The sequence below is a fragment of the Amblyraja radiata genome, chromosome 31 (assembly GCF_010909765.2).
Source record: "Amblyraja radiata isolate CabotCenter1 chromosome 31, sAmbRad1.1.pri, whole genome shotgun sequence".
Lineage (NCBI taxonomy): Eukaryota > Metazoa > Chordata > Chondrichthyes > Rajiformes > Rajidae > Amblyraja > Amblyraja radiata.
The window spans coordinates 19,772,899-19,789,594 of NC_045986.1; the positions used below are offsets into that span (position 1 = coordinate 19,772,899).

The 16,696-nt window shown below is 42.2% G+C and overlaps 1 protein-coding gene across 2 annotated transcripts in view; it reads right to left on the reverse strand.

The window, feature by feature from the left end:
- Positions 1–16,696, reverse strand: part of disp3 (dispatched RND transporter family member 3) — a 300,294-nt gene that overhangs the window by 229,878 nt on the left and 53,720 nt on the right. For both annotated transcript variants that reach the window (XM_033048014.1, XM_033048013.1), the window contains exon 2: positions 4,078–4,168. The gene's annotated coding sequence lies outside the window, so the exon portion shown is untranslated. The remainder of the gene's footprint in view (positions 1–4,077; positions 4,169–16,696) is intronic.

Consider the following 16,696-nt stretch of genomic DNA (forward strand, 5'->3'; position numbering starts at 1 on the left):
ATGGATATTGTGGGCTTAAGGTCCAATTTCTGCGCTGTACCATAATATCCATACTGAATATTTCACAAATAGACACCCATGACAACACCAAGATATTTTCTCTTCCCTTCTTCCAGCTTTCTATCAATTATACATCCCAGTAACAGGACCACAAGACTGGAGATAGACACAAAAAGCTGGAGTAACTCAGCGGGAGAGGTTGCATCTTCTGGAGAGAAGGAATGGGTGACGTTTCGTGTCGAGACCCTTCTTCAGGCTAGTCAGGGAAAAGGAAAACGAGAGATATAGAAGATGATGTAGAGAGATAAGGAACAACTAATGAAAGAATGCATAAAAGTAATGATAATAAAGGAAACAGGCCATTGTCAGCTGTATGTTGGGTGAAAACGAGAAGCTGGTGTGACTTGGGTGGGGGAGGGATGGAGAGAGAGGGAATGCCGGGGTTACTTGAAGTTAGAGAAATCAATATTCATACCACTGGGTTGTAAGCTGCCCAAGCGAAATATGAGATGCTGTTCTTCCAATTTGTGTTTAGCCTCTCCCTGACAATGGAGGAGACCTAGGACAGAAAGGGCAGTGTGGGAATGGGAAGGAGAATTAAAGTGTTTAGCAACCAGGAGATCAGGCAGATTCAGACGGCTTGAGCGAAAGTGTTCAGCGAAATGATCGCCCAGTCTATGTTGGGTCTTGCAGGTGTTTAAGAGTCCACATCTTGCTCGCCGATGTTTCTTCCTACACATTTTGTCTGCTGTCCTTCCTCCACAAGACTGGAGCTTTACGATACACTGCAACTGCACACATTTTGCGGGAAAATGCTGACTGTTCGCACAAGGCACTGGAGTGAAGGAAGGGCATTATCTGCGTGCTCCTGGATTATTTAGAAAGATGTCTCAATACCTCCAGCTTACGTTACAACTTCATGCTCATAAAATTTGTTTCAAATGTATTATAGCAAGACATGTCGTCTGGTAAATCAAGTGTGCAACACTCATTTCTGTCTGTAATGCACAAAGTGCATATGAAAGCATTTTGCTTCTTACAGGTTACGGCAAGGTTCTGCACCCTATGGGATTAGGAGAGAGAGAGAGAGAGAGAGATAGATCACGCGTGATTGGATGGAGGAGTAGACTCGATGGTTCGAATGGCTTAATTCTATCCCCATCACTTATGACCTTATGAGAACTGATTGATCGACTGGGCTAAAGAATGGATCGACTGGGCTTATATTCACTGGAATATAGGATGAGAGGGAATCTTATAGAAACATCTAAAATCCTTAAGTAATTGGGCTGACTAGATGCAGGAAAAAGGGTTTCCTGTGTTGGGGGAGTCCAGAACCAGGGGTCACAATTCAAGAATAAGAGGTAAGCCATTTAAGACTGATATGAGGAAAACAAATTTCACCCAGAGAGTTGCAAATCTGTGAAATTCGCTGCCACAGAAGGCGGTGGAGGCCAATTCAATGGATGTTTTCAAAAAAAAGAGATTGATATAGGTCTTAGGGCTAACGGAATCAAGGGATATGGAGAGAAATCAGGAACAGGGTACTGATTTTGGATGATCAACCATGATCGTATTGAATAGCAGTGTTGGCTCGAAGTGGCCAAATGATCTTCTCCTTCCTGCACCTATCTTCTATGTTTCTATGATTGCAACCGGAGCAGCTTGTAGGTTGGAAGTGTGGCCACAAAATGCTCCCACTCAGCAGAAGATACCCACAGCAGCCAGCAAATCCTTCCTGCTGGCCTCCCAAATACTCATCATGTATATGGGCTGTACACAAGTCTGGTGTTCGTCAGCTGATGAGGACCGGTATTAATAACAGTGACACGAAATACTGGAAACTCTTTGCGCCCATGATTAGATGCTAGAATAAATACAGCCATTTAGCGCTCCAAGGGTGAAATCCAATTTCAAGGCCAAAGTGCATGATTATCACAAGAGCAAGCCTTACAGAAGATTACAGATAACACATTATCACCTGCAGTATCCAACAATTCCTTTGTCCGAAAAAGGTAGCAAAAGTAGCAATGATAGCTGGAGATTTGAAGGAGCACATATAGCAAAAGTCATCCGTGCCAGCTCTGTTCCCTTTTATACCTCTAGTTTCCCTCAACCCTGACTCTCGGTCTGAAGAAGATCTGAAGAAGGGTCTCGACCCAAAACATCACCGATTCCTTTTGCTCCAGAGATGTTGCCTGACCCACTGAGTTACTCCAGCATGTTGTGTCTAACTTTGGTGTAAGTAAGCATCTACAGTTCCTTCCTAACAGCTTCTTCCCCGCTGTATCAGATTAATGAACAACCCTCTCACAAGTTTGCAGATCACACTAAAGTGGGTGGTATATACTTGTAGATAGTGAAGGTGGTTGTCAAAAATTGCAGCAGGATCTTGATCTGTTTCGACAAGGGGCCTGAGGAATAGTTGATGTGGTCTGAGGAATTTGATGTGTCTGTCCCACATACGCGACTTTTTCGGCGACTGCCGGCACCCGTCATAGGTCTTTACAGGTGGCCGAAATGTTTCAACATGTTGAAAATCCTGCGGTGACCAGAACAAGGTAAGACTCTTTGGGAGACTACTCAACACCATACAGGCTTCACCCTGCGACATGTCGCCAGGGTGTCGCCTGCATGGCCGTGAGTAGTCTCCTCAGTCGCCCAAAGAGTCGCAACGTCTTTCTGGTCGCCGCTGAATTTTCAACATGTTGAAAATTTTCGCCGACCTGCAATGACCTATTTTGGCAGTCGCCGAAAATGTGGCATAAGTGGGACAGGCCCTTAATACAGAGAAGTGAGAGGTGTTGCATTTTGGGCATTCTAAAGGGTGCTCTTTTAGAAAGGAGGTGAGGAGGAACTTCTTTAGTCAGAGGGCAGTTAATCTGTGAAACTCATTGCTACAGAGTGCTGAGGCTATGACCTCTAGTCCTAGACTCTACCACTAATACTCTCCACATCCACTCTATCCAAGCCTTTCACTATTCTGGATGTTTCAGAGGTTCCCCCCCTCATTCTTCTAAACTCCAGGGACTACAGGCCCAGTGCCGGCAAATACTCATCATAGGTTAACCTACTCATCGTTGGGCGAGTCCAGAACCAGGGGCCACAGTCTTAGAATAAAGGGGAGGTCATTTAAGACTGAGGTGAGAAAAAGGTTTTTCACCCAGAGAGTTGTGAATTTATGGAATTCCCTGCCACAGAGGGCAGTGGAGGCCAAATCACTGGATGGATTTAAGAGAGAGTTGGATAGAGCTCTAGGGGCTAGTGGAGTCAAGGGAAATGGGGAGGAGGCAGGCACGGGTTATTGATAGGGGACGATTAGTCATGATCACAATGAATGGCGGTGTTGGCTCGACGGGGCCGAATGGCCTCCTCCTGCACCTATTTTCTATGTTTCCTGGGATCATTCTTGTAAACCTCCTCAGGATCCTCTCCAGAGCCAGCACATCCTTCCAGTAAGTATCATAGAAGCGACTATCTTTGCTACATTCCCATGCAAAGAGAGGTTAGGAGATGCCTTGCACCACAGCTTCATCTGAATTTTGATGCACGGGAAACAAAAGTGCTCCGTTTTGAGAGAAATACTTCGAGAATATCGCTGAAAGTCATGTCATTTCCTCATAGGGAACGCCTTCCTCATTTACCCTCTTTCATAATGGCCGACATCAAAGAATGAAAAATTAAGAGCCTTATCTCCTCAATCAGCTCCTTTCTCCATAGATTCCTTGGATTTCTGTACATTTTAGTGTTGGTGCTGACATTACTTACACAGGTGCAATCTTCAAACATGCTCAGAGCAGCAGTTAAAAATATTCAACTCGATGATGCTCTTTTTCCATTCAGATTTTCAAATAAATTCAAATGGTGATTTTTTTTTTTCCATTTAGGTTTTGTTTTAGAAAAAGTGTAATTTACTCCCTGTGATTTTATATAAATGGGTTGTTTAGAATTTACACCATTCAATGTATGCAAATGATAGCAGTACATGCACACCAACCACTGTTTCTTGTCAGCACTAAATTGCTCGGTGGAAGTAATCGGTTCACGAGGAGGAACTGGTTAGAACATCTTACTCACCTGTGTACGTTGCTTGAAGATCCTGGAAAGGTCGTTGGTCAATCTGCCTGGTATGCCATTCTTCGCATCAATAAATCTCTTCCAGAGAAACCTGCAGAAAGACCAGCTTGGATTAGTCCACGACGAACATCTCACTTTGAAAGAACATTTCCCAATGAAGATAGACACAAAATGCTGGAGCAACTCAGCGGGTGGGGCAGCATCACTGGAGGAAAGGAATAGGTGATGTTTCAGGTCAAGATCCTTCATCAGACTGAGCTTTCAGCGTGATGAAGTGACCCAAAACATCACCTATTCCTTTTTCCCCTGAGATGTTGCCCGACCTGCTGAATTACTCCAGCATTTTGTGCCTATTTCCAGTGTAAACCAGCATCTGCAGTTCCTTCTTATGCATTTTCTAATGACCGTTAACCCTTTAAGTGCTGATCCCTCCCTTGCAGTCCACTGTTTGAGACCTTTTTGCATACATTCCAGAATGGTTGTCTTCAAAAGACGTCCATTCCTCATCTTATGGACTTCTGAAAAATCAAGGAGGAGTTGGCTTACATTGGATGCACAAGGGCAAAATCTCACGGGGAAATATCATGAATAGGCAAAAGGCAAAACCTATTTGCTTGATGATCCCATTGAAGCTGCTGAACAATCAGTGTCAGATTCAGTATAGCATTCAGTGAAAAAGACCTCAACACCTCTGCATTATTAAATGTTTCCACTGAATGCTTCTGTCAAGGAACTTGCAAGACAAGAACTGTCCAAAGCCAGAATGCTTATCTGCAAATTGTCAATCTGTACTATTAAGGCCACTGACTAATACATTCAAGGATGCAGAACATTTAGTGTTAAAGTATAGATCATATACAGTTTAGGATATTGGCTGATCTGTCACAAATGCAAACTGACACCGTATCAGATGTAACGATAGTAGGCTTTATTTCAGAGCATAAGGGACAACGCACCAATGACTTGCATTAGAAATTGCATTGATGTATTGATGAAGTTGTATTAGTTCAGACAGTCCATGGGTTTCACAAGGGTTGTTCCCGAGAACTGTCCATACAGCAATTTCTCTGCAAGTCAGAAACATCAGTTTTCTATAGTAATCCATATGGTGTTGCTCTGCAAACACATGCCATAATTCTTTAATTTCATTCGATGAATCAACACAACACTACACATAATTAAACTAATGGAATATAAACCTCATCCAGCCATTAATGAATAACAGGAAATGTATTATTATTAGTATTAGCAGCTTGAACAATGCTTTAAAATTGATGGGGAAATGTGCAACGTTAGATTTCCATAAGTTAAGTCATTCGTAACCCGGGGAGTCCCCGTGCAGTCAAGAACATTTGTCCTCCATTTTAAGAGCTCATTACCACCATTACAAAATTGAGTTTTCTCTGGGTGCTCAACCTGTCTCTGGTATCCAGAATAAATACTACACAGTTAACTGCAACTGCATATTACCCCTTCAGTGTTGATTAATGGCAAGAGACTCAAAAGGAGAGAGTTGGTGGGCTAATATGAGAGGGGATGAGTTGCAAAAATACAAATGAGGAGAAATGGAGTCCGCAAGGACCTAACAAGTTAAATGACTCCTTCTGCACCATTATAAAATGTGATACAATTCTATCACAATTCTTGCAACTTGTTTAGTTGAGTATTATTTATTTTGTTACCATGGAAGTAGTTTTGGTCAATTAAAGAAATGGTAATGAATTCATGGACTGTACAATGGGAATAGGAAACTTCATAGGTAAAGCATGGCTTGGAGAGGCACTGTAGAAATAGCTTGGAATGATAGCCAGTAAATCAAGATAATTTCCCCAACAGTGGAAACAGTGTGCGTGCAAGGGCTTGTGATCAGGGCGGCTTGCTGGCTGTGGCAGATATTATTATTATTTTACATACGGTGTGAATCCTGACCAAAAATAGATTCCTCCTCCTTCCTAGCTCTTGGCCCACAGCCCTGCAGCGTGGAGTTGTCCATATGTTCACCCAATGTGCCATGTTTTCTCCTCCTCCGGAAAAAAAAAATGCAGTTCCTCAAATTCCTGATTAATATCTTCCCGCAGCCTAGAACCTGCTGTCGTGCCGACAACTATGAATCTAAACGTTCTTCCTCACAACTGACCACACTGTGCGGCATTGTGGCGCAGTGGTAGAGCTACTGCCTTACAGCGCCAGAGACCCAGGTTCGATCCTGACTATGGGTGCTTGTCCGTATAGAGTTTGTACGTTCTCCCCGTGACCTGCGTGGGTTTTCCCTGAGACCTTCGGATACGTGCAGATACGTGCAGGTTTGTAATTTGGTTGGCTTGGAATAAATATAAAATTGCTCCAAGTGTGTGTAGGGTAGTGTTAATGTGCATGGATTACTGGTTGGTGTGGACTCGGTGGGCCAAAGGGCCTGTTTCCACTCTGTATCTCTAAACTAAACTGTACTAACAATGTCCTTAACAATTTTTTTCAATTATGGCTCCCTTGTTTATATCTAAACTCTTTACGCATATCACAAACAATAACTAGGACTCAGGAAATGAACTCCGTAGAACAGCACATAACTTTCAGGTCACGAAAATCCCTATTGACGTTTCCCAATGTAAATTCCTATTCACCTTGGTGTTTTGCCACTGCAATATTTTTATTAATTCAACTTGCTGGTTTTTTCTTGCAATTTTACTTTATTTAAATCAATCCAGCACATAGGACTTTGCCAATGCCTTGCTAAAATCCATACCTGCTCCTTCAAATGCCCTCCCCTCACTTGCATTCTTCATTATCTTGAACAATTCAATTAGTCGAATACAACCTTACTTCAATAAATTCATGCTGACTGTTCTTGATTAACCAGCTCATTTTAAATGCTGAATTAAGCTGTCCCTCAGAACATTTTCCAACCATTTTCACACAACGGACACCACTACCATCAGTTGATTATGTAAGCATTAAAAATCTCACTGCTGGCAATGCAACATGCATTGTAGTATCGAAGTATGGATGTCTTCAGCTCAGTTCTGTGCTCCCATTTTGCCTCAGCCCTCTGGGGCTTGGGTATATTAGCTCCATTCTTCAGCATCAGAGTAGGATCTCAACCTGGACCCCTTGACACTTGCTCCAATCCCCAATCCTGAGTCTTGCCCTTCGTTTTCTCTCAGCATCATGCCACCTTGTATAAAGCTCTATAATAATGCATTCAGAAAGTATTCAGACCCTTTCACTTTTTCCACATTTTCCAACGTTAGTCTTATTTTAAAATGGTTTAAATTCTTTTTTTTTTTAATCACCAATCTACACACAATACCCCAGAATGAAGCGGAAACAGGTGTTCAGAAATTTTTGCAAAGTAATTAAAAAATAAATAACTGAAAAATCACATTTACATAAGTATTCAGACCCTTTGCTATGACACTCAAAATTGAGCTTATATGCATCCCGTTTCCATTGATTATCCTTTAGATGTTTCTGCAACTTGATTGGAGTCCACGAGTGGTAAATTAAATTGTTTGGACAAGATTTGGAAAGGCGCACAACTGTCTATATAAGACCCCACAATTGACAGTGCACGGCAGAGCAAAAACCAAAAACATAGACTCCCAATTTAGCATTTGAGCAAAATATAATAAAATGCAATTGCATCATGATAATTAAACCTTCCTTTGACCTCCAACAGCGCATCTCTCACAGGGGTTTCCATTTGCAACTGGAAGAGTCCCAAGCCCACAGGGCAACCACATGCCTTCCCTCACCTTTGCCCATTGACGAAAATTTCTTATTTATGCATTTTTGCAACTAAAAATACATCTTTGCTGACAGAGGCAAAAAACAAGCAAACTTGCATTGTGATCCGAAGGGGAACACGCATAATAAAATTACCTACGTCTTACAACAAGCTTTGAGTAATAATGCTAATTACCATTTCAAATATTAAACCTACTGTAGGCTTTTCTACAAAGAAGTGACAGATTTAAATTGTGTCAAGTAACAGGAGCAATTTCAGCCCAACACATACAGAATTAGGTGAACTGCTTTTTTTAAGAATATATAAACAACCCATTAAATATTAAAGGTACACAAAAATACTGGAGAAACTCAGCGGGTGCAGCAGCATCTATGGAGCGAAGGAGATAGGCAACATTACGGGCCGAAACCCTTCATATTAATCTTTACTAACCACTGGGGAATAAAATGGAGCATATAAAAATATCCTAAACGCAACTAGTCTTCGTTCCCCAACAATTTGGTTCCATTAAGAATTGGGTCACACTTAAGAATTTAGCAAGAGGATGGTGAATCTGTGGAATACATTGCCACAGTGTAGGCCAAGACACTGCATATCTTTAAAGTGGAGATTTATAGGTTCTTGATTAGTAAGGGCATCAAAAGGTTACAGGAAGTAGGAGAATGGGGTTGAGAGGGAAAAATAGATCAACCATGATTGAATAGTTGAGTAGACTCGATGGCCGAATGGCCCAATTCTGCTCCCATGTTTTATGGTCTAAGTTTATCGAAGTTAGCAACACGTCATACTGGGGGTTCTAATGACCCTTCTATCCCCTTCAGATACATATCCATGGTCACACCTTTACATTCTCAGCTCCTTGGCAAGGCCACAGTCCATGCCAACATTCAACAAAGCCTCAATATCAGTACACTGTTCAGAGCCAGGTATCATTTGCACCCAGAAGGTATCGGACACTCATCAATTCCAACCAGTGGGACTAATCATCTTTGCATCACCTTGAAAGGCATCACATTAGAGAATTCTCCAACCAAAGAACAGGCCACACTATAGGTGAGAAATGGAAATATTCTCCCTTGGTGGATAAGCACAACTCTAACAAAGGAAAACAAATGTATTATTATGTTGGAGGAATTTCAGCCCACTAAATCTGTTCCAGCTTCCTTAAGCTATCTTCCTTAAGGAGCGGAAAACAATGATGCAGCGTTAGAGTTGCTGCCTTACAGCGTCAGAGACCCGTGTTCGATTCTGACTATGGGTGTTGTCTGTACGGAGCTTGTATGTTCTCTGTGACCGCGTGGGTTTTCTCCAGGTGCTCCAGTTTCCTTCCACACTCCAAAGGTGTAAAGGTTTGTAGGTTAATTGGTTTCTGCAAAAGTGTAAATTTTCCCTAGTGTGCAAGGCGGTGCTTGTGTGTGGGGTGATCGCTGGTCAGCGCGGACTCGGTAGGCCAATTCAGCGCTGTATCTCTAAAGTCTAAACAGCCCCATGTCACAATGCAAAACACTTAGAGAAGCCAAGGACAGCACAGCATGGAATCTCCATCACCTCAAAGCTTCATGGACACTTCATATAAAGCAGCACCTTTGCCACGGCTGCCAAATAAAAACCTTGAAACTTCCCAAATTACAGCACGGTGAAAGTACCTTCACCTTACTGACTGGGATGAACCCCCAGAGATGAGCAACAATAGTCTCCTTCTCGCCAGCAATGCCAACACCACACAGGGGAATGAAAAATGCAGCCAAAACTTAATATCAAAGGACATCTCGTGAAGCCAAACAGAGTTGTTCTTCTGGATATATTTAAAATGTGCCTCGTTGAAATGACATATTAAAATTCTTGCGTACACTTTTCCCACATACATCAGACAAATTGCCCCTTAGGCTGACAGAAGTGACTTTTATGGTGGAGAATTATTTTCTTAATAATGAAACCTCATGCCAACCATTCACCGCTACCTCCTCATAGAAGTGACAAATTCCCGGTGTCATTCTCACACTGTGATGCATATGCAAAATGCAGCACAAGTTTGAAATGTCAATGACAATCCATCAAGATAGCACTCTACAGTCACATGAGATTAAGCATTTGACAAGAAAATATCTAGAAATTAAGTTATTTGATTCTTTCTGGCAACGTACTGCAAAAAATTTAATATCTATTTAAAATGGTGCATGCAAACAGATTGGCGCGGCATTTGTCAAGATGATATTTGTTGAAGCCTGTTTTATTTAATTTACTTCCACAATGGACACAGAATAATTTTCTCCTATGGAGATAGGACTAGAGGAAACGGTAGATGGCAAAGGTTGAGAAGTTTGGAGAGGGGAGAACATTCCAGTGATGAAGTTGCGGGCGTCTGAAGGGACAATTATCAATGGCTAATATCGGGGATTTTCAAGAAAGTCAGTGGTGGAGGACTGTTAGCATCTCAAAGTAATGCAAGTCTTTCAATGCTAAACTGTAAAAATAAAAGAATGCCTCCTTCAAGGGTGATGAAAGTGATTCTGCAGTGAAATTGTACCCCCACCCCAGCTGACCATCAACCAAGGAAATATAAACTAGCTGTCTTGTCACTAATTGCCATTCGTATAAATTAGCAGATAGGTATTTTTGTCTTATCTATTTAAAGTAATGAGGCTAAATGCATGCAAGTAACCTGGCATGCTTACAACTATTAGTTTAGTTAAGAGATACAACATAGAAACAGGTCCTTCGGCCCACCGAGTACATGCAGACCAGCAATTTCCCGTTACATAGCGGCTTTAAGGGCCTGTTCTACTTTCATGACCTGATTCACGACTTTATTTACTCGTGGACATTTTTCATCATGTTGAAAAAAGCGCCCCGACCTACTTGATGCCACGAGTACCTACGACTAGCATCACGGCCTGCTACGACCTACCTACGACTTCCTACGACCTCGTGACGACCATGCTGCGAGTATGAGTCAAGGGCAAACTCAGCAGAGGTCGTGAATTAGGTCGTGAAAGTGGGACAGGCGCTTTAGTGAAGTGAAATGTCCGGGCGGCCCATCAAGAAATATTTGACTTGTAGCTACACGGGGACCATGGTGGACATTGCAAAGGAAAGACTTAAAAAGGTGGAAAAATTTTAAGAAAGGAATTCTGGAACTTGCTCTAGTAAAGGGAAGACAGAGCCACTAATAGTTGAGTGATGAGAACAGAAATGCAGAATGACAAACACACAAAGTGACATACACTGATTTTGTTTTCAATCCAGGGAACTGTAACTTTTGAGCTGGAATACTGCTGGAGGCAACGAAATGTCAGCTTCGAAGGGGAGTTCAATGATAACAGTCACATTCACCACGTACAGATAACATTCATCCTCCCTGATGCCATAAATCTCAAGCATAACCTTTGATAAGAAGAGGAGACCCAACCAAACACATTAAATTAATTTGCTAGCGTGCTGGCTGACCTCACTGCATGTTTCCTGCTGACGGTGGCTGGTTTTCAGAACACGCAATGAAACAAGAAATCTTATGACTGTGAGTCTTTCCAATTGTCAAAAGCCACTCAGTCAATTTCTGACTTTGTCAAGCAATCACTTACTGCAATACAATCGCAGCATCACATTACAACCCTCACTGGTTGTGAAATCGTTTCAGATGCTAAAAGGTCCTGAAAGGTTCTAAACAACATCAAGTGCTGAGAAACTGATAAACATCTGTAAAATGACCTCAGTAGCGGAACATGCAGAAGAATCTCATGGACATTTTAGTCACTGCAATCAAGCACAGTCCCCCATATCACATACCCTGCAATTCCTTCCATTCCTGCAATTCGGCCCAACCTGACCCGTTTCCAAGGTTCTCGCTTATCCAAGTCCTGAACATGCCTCGCTTGCTACATTTTTCACCGAATAATTTCTCCATTAGCTTCCCTCATGCCCTCTTCCAGCTCAGTTTGTCTTGAAGATTCAACGTTCAACGTTCTCCTTCTCCTTCTCTTTCAACGTTTTGCCTAACAAATTATTGGCCTTTTGTCTCCTGGTCACCTTTGTCGATACAGTTAATGATCTTCATTCCTATTTTCTTCCACCATTATATGCCAACATCATCTTTCTCAACCCACCTTCTTAGCAAATTAACACTTCATCTTCAAACTATCCACAAGTCCTTGAACATGAAGTGGTGCCTCATCAATGCGTATCTGTCCCAAGACCACGTCTGAATTAGTGCAAATCGGATTTCCACCCAGCCACATTTCTCATGCTTGTCCTGACCACACCATTCCCATCTAGCCCCATCATCCATTTGCAGAGTGGATGGAAAGCTTTCAACCTTTGCCTTTGTCATTTACCCACATGGCGACAAGGATTCTCCTTCTACCTCTTCTGGTGCCTTAGATTTCTCCAACATGTTATCTACAAGCAACCCTTCAGCAACATCACAGAAATTGTTTGCAAGAATGATTCCAGGAATGAGTGAGTAAACATATGATGAGCATTTGAAGGCACTGGGCCTGTACTCGCTAGAGGTTGGAAGGATGAGGGGAGAACCTCGGGTAGCTATCTTCGGTTTAAACCAGCATCTGCAGTTCGTCCCTCTACATACACCAATTAATCTGTGGATGAAACTAGTCCCAATGCCTTGGTCATTTCAATCCTAAATACTCCAATCGACCATTGGCTGGACTCACACAAGAACAAGCTCATTAAAAATGTTAGTCTCTGAATAAATTTAACTCGTACTGTGACTCAATTGAACTATTTTGATATGGTGTGCCTTAACAACACCTGCCAAATTATCCTCCCTGTACATCTTCAAGACATCCCTTCCTCTGACTCTGCCAACAGTGGCAGTAAAGAGAATGGCAGTGCACAAGAGGGCAATGTCCTCAACCAAGTAGGGCTCACAATATGGAATTTAAAACATTATCTTTCACTTCTCTGCATATCTCTCTTAATAATTCTCCCTTTGGTTCGATACTCACAAGTTTTCCTGATAACACGTTCGAAATACTAAAGTCTGCCAGATGAAAAGAGGTTCTGTGTGGAGTTTGCATGTTTTCCCTGTGATAGTCTCTGGTCTGGTAATTTCCTCTGAGTGCTCTGGTTTCCTCCCACATTCCAAAGACTTGCGGATGTGTAGGCTAATTGAACTCTGTTAATAGCCTACAAAGGGCAATTAACCTAGGTGTTGGTAGTGGATATGAGAGTACAAAAACATAGAACTAGTGTGGACGGGTGATTGACTTGGCATGGACTCAGTGGGCCAAAAGACTAGTTTCCATGTTTAAGAAGGAACTGCAGATGCTGGAAAATCGAAGGTAGACAAAAATGCTGGAGAATCTCAGAGGGTGCAGCAGCATCTATGGAGCGAAGGAAATAGGCAACGTTTCGGGCCTAAACGTTGCCTATTTCCTTCGCTCCATAGATGCTGCTGCACCCGCTGAGTTTCTCCATCAGACTTGTTTCCATGCTGTGTCTTTAAACTAAACTAAACGTCTAATGTCAGATCTCTTCTGAATAGATAGTATTTATGGAACAACTATATTTTAAATATCATTTAAATCTTGTTTTTACTTGTTGATTTAAATCTTGCATCTCAGCGAGGTCCGATGGATTGGAGCGTTGCTGTTTTACGTACTACAAATCTAATATTGAAGGCACCACTCTGGGAAAAGTACACCTGCCAAAATAAATCTATAGTGAAAGATAACTAAGACCTATTCAGGGCAGCTAAATGCATATATCAACTGCATTTCCTTTGTGCTAAATGACAACGTGTGGTCTACGCTCTCCACCTTTCAAACATCCGGGAGAAAGTAGAATTTAGGGTATACATTTACAAAATTATGTTAAAATATTAATCAATAAAAGCCAATAATGTTGAGCAGCTCCTAAGAGGACACGCATTACAAACCAAAATGAGGAATTATAGCTACATAAGCATCTTTAAATTAAGCCCCTGAACCCGAAAGATACACAGCATGACCCAGGAGTCGGCAATAAAAGCAGAAAATACTGGAAATACTCAATGGGTCAGGTCCTATCAATGGTAAGTGAAACATAGCTAACAGGCAGGACAATGGTGCAGCTGGTAGAGCTGCTGCCTCACAGTGCCAGAGGCCCAGGTTCAATCCTGACGTCGGACGCTGTCTGCGTGGAGTTCGCATGATTTCCTACCACATCGCAAAGACACGCAGGATTGTAGGCTTAAAAACAAAAGACAGTGCTGGAGTAACTCACCGGGTCAGGCAGCATCTCTAGAGAACATAGACGTGACATTTCTGGTGGGACCCTTCCTCATACTTTGTAGATTAATTGCCCCATTAATTTATCTCTAATGTGTGGGGAACTGATGAGAAATTGGGATAACAGACCTGGTGTGAATGGGTGATCTACGATTGGCCTGGTCTCTGTGGGCCGAAGGGTCTGTTTTATGCTATATTTCAATCAATCTATTTCAGGTTGAAGACCCTTCAGCTGTATAATTACCTTAGTACACATTTTGTCAGAATACAATCTTTTCACACAAGGAGTCTGTTCAGAGCATTGAGTTTAAACTGACTCAATCCAGAACTTTTGCTGTTTCTTTGTTTTGGCAAATCCCCACAAAAAATTACTATTTATTCCATATTCATTGTCTCAATATTTCATCTGGATTTTGGATTTTCACCACCAAAGTGAAACTTGTTTACATAGCACCTTGCAAAAACTCAGGCACTTCACAGGAAAACCTAGATTTGTAGTGTTGACATTGCGATAATGGACAAAACAGCCTTACAAATTAAAATAAAATGTTGACCATAGATTTCCTCCACCTCACGAATCAGTGATGCAAGCTGAAGATAAGTCCTTCCCAATGCAACACAGTGCAGACCCTTGTTCCTCTTCGAACCAGTGCCATGGGAACATCAAGCTTCCCCGAGAGGACAGACCAGGCCTTGGTTCATTGCCTTGTCTAAAAGATGACATCTCCCACAGTGCTACATACACTCCCTTGGTGCCTTGTTCGACTGTCAGCTGGAATTACGAGTCAACAGAGACCGTGTTTTGAATTCATGACCTTCGGTCTGAGGAGAGGCCATTGCCGACTTCTATTCGGGGCATGGTCGAGACTGCTGAAATAAAATAATCAAGTTGTACTCTCTCACTGTGACAATACTGCTGGCAGTGCCCCTGTCCAGATTTTCAAGTTACAACGAAGATCAGATGTCAGCAAAGTCTGTGGATAACACCACTGACAAGTTCAACAAGTTGAAAGGAAGTACACTTCTTACCAACATGTTGCAGAGTTCGACAAACATTTTCAAAAAGATTTATTAGTTCAATGCGAAACTCAAAACACAATTGTGATTATTACTTATAAAACTTGAAGCTCATCAGATCCGTTTTGTTTACAACGGCCCAGAAAAGTATCGCCACTAATTGCGGAAAAAACATAGTTTGACAATCTGGGGTTGCTCTGGTTACTGCCGTCACCTTCCCACGCCTCCATTTGGTGTGTGGCCCATGCCAAGGTTGAAGGAACGCCACATTCCTCAAACACCTTTACAACTCGTCGGTGTTTTGCAATTTTTTTTCCCCAAGCTTCGCTCAAAACCAAGCAGCGTTCTGCAAAGACGCATCGTTAAAAATAGGTCTGCGCCACAATGATTAATTGACATCAAACTTCACTGAATTAAGGAAGAGTATTCCACGTCAACATTCACTTGTATCCACATAAAAACACTTGCCACATTTACTAATGCAATTCAGTGGTTAAGCAGGTCTTTGACAGGGGAGCCTGAAACTCTTATTATAGTAAACAAAAGAAAAAAAGAACTGCAGATGCTGGCAATGTGAAACGCAAGTAGAAATACTGGAAGCACCCAGCAGTCCAGGCAGCATCTGTGGAAAGAGAAATAGAGCTAATGCTCCATCAGCCTAAAACTCATGCTCTGTAATAATGGAACGGTTACCTGTGGTCGCAGTAATATTGTTCACATTACAACCTTGACAGTCTTTGGAACTACCACATTACTACCTGGTAATTCGCTGAGCAAGCCAATACCATTGTGTTCAACAATGGAAGGATGCAATGGATCAACAGGGGTACTTGCCTCATAAGGAGATCATGTTAATAGTTAAGCCACAAAAAGCTGGTCATTCTGCACATTAGCAATAGCCTTTCAGGTTTAAATATGTATATATTGGACCCTAATAAAAGTTATCTTCAGAAGGAATACATTTAAAATTTTGAAATTGTAGCAAACTTGGGGCGGCATGATGGCGCAGCAGAAAATTTACTGCCTTACAGTGCCAGAGCCCGGGGTTCGATCCTGTTTACGGATGTTGTCTGGATGGAGTTAGTATGATCTAACTTGTGAAACGCAAGTGGCCGCATGGTTTTTCTCCAGGTGCCCCAATTTTCTCCCATACCCCAAAGACGTATAGGTTCGTAGGGTAATTGGCTTCGGTAAAATTGTAAATTGTCCCTGGTGTGCAGTTTACGGGGTGATCATTGGTCGGCGCGGACACGGTGAGCTAAAGGACCTGTTTCCGCGCTGCATCTCTAAAGCGGCGATCTCTAGGAAAATTGAGTGGTTCATTGGGTAATTACAAAAAAAAGGTGACAGGCTTTAACCTGCACCTGCAACTAATGAATGGAAGAGGCACTTGATGCTGCCCATTCCAGTCATCTCATGAGTACTTGTTATGCCACATTTTGATGGGGATAAAGGTATCCATAAAAATATAGCCATGAAGTATAGATAGGAAGGGCAAGGCAGGTGGGCACAAGGAAGCTTGGATGACGAGAGAAATCGAGGCTCTGGTCTGGAAAAAGGAGGCATGTGACAAGTATAGGCAGCAGGGATCAAGTGGATCCCTGGAGGAGTTTCAGGAACTGAGGAACAT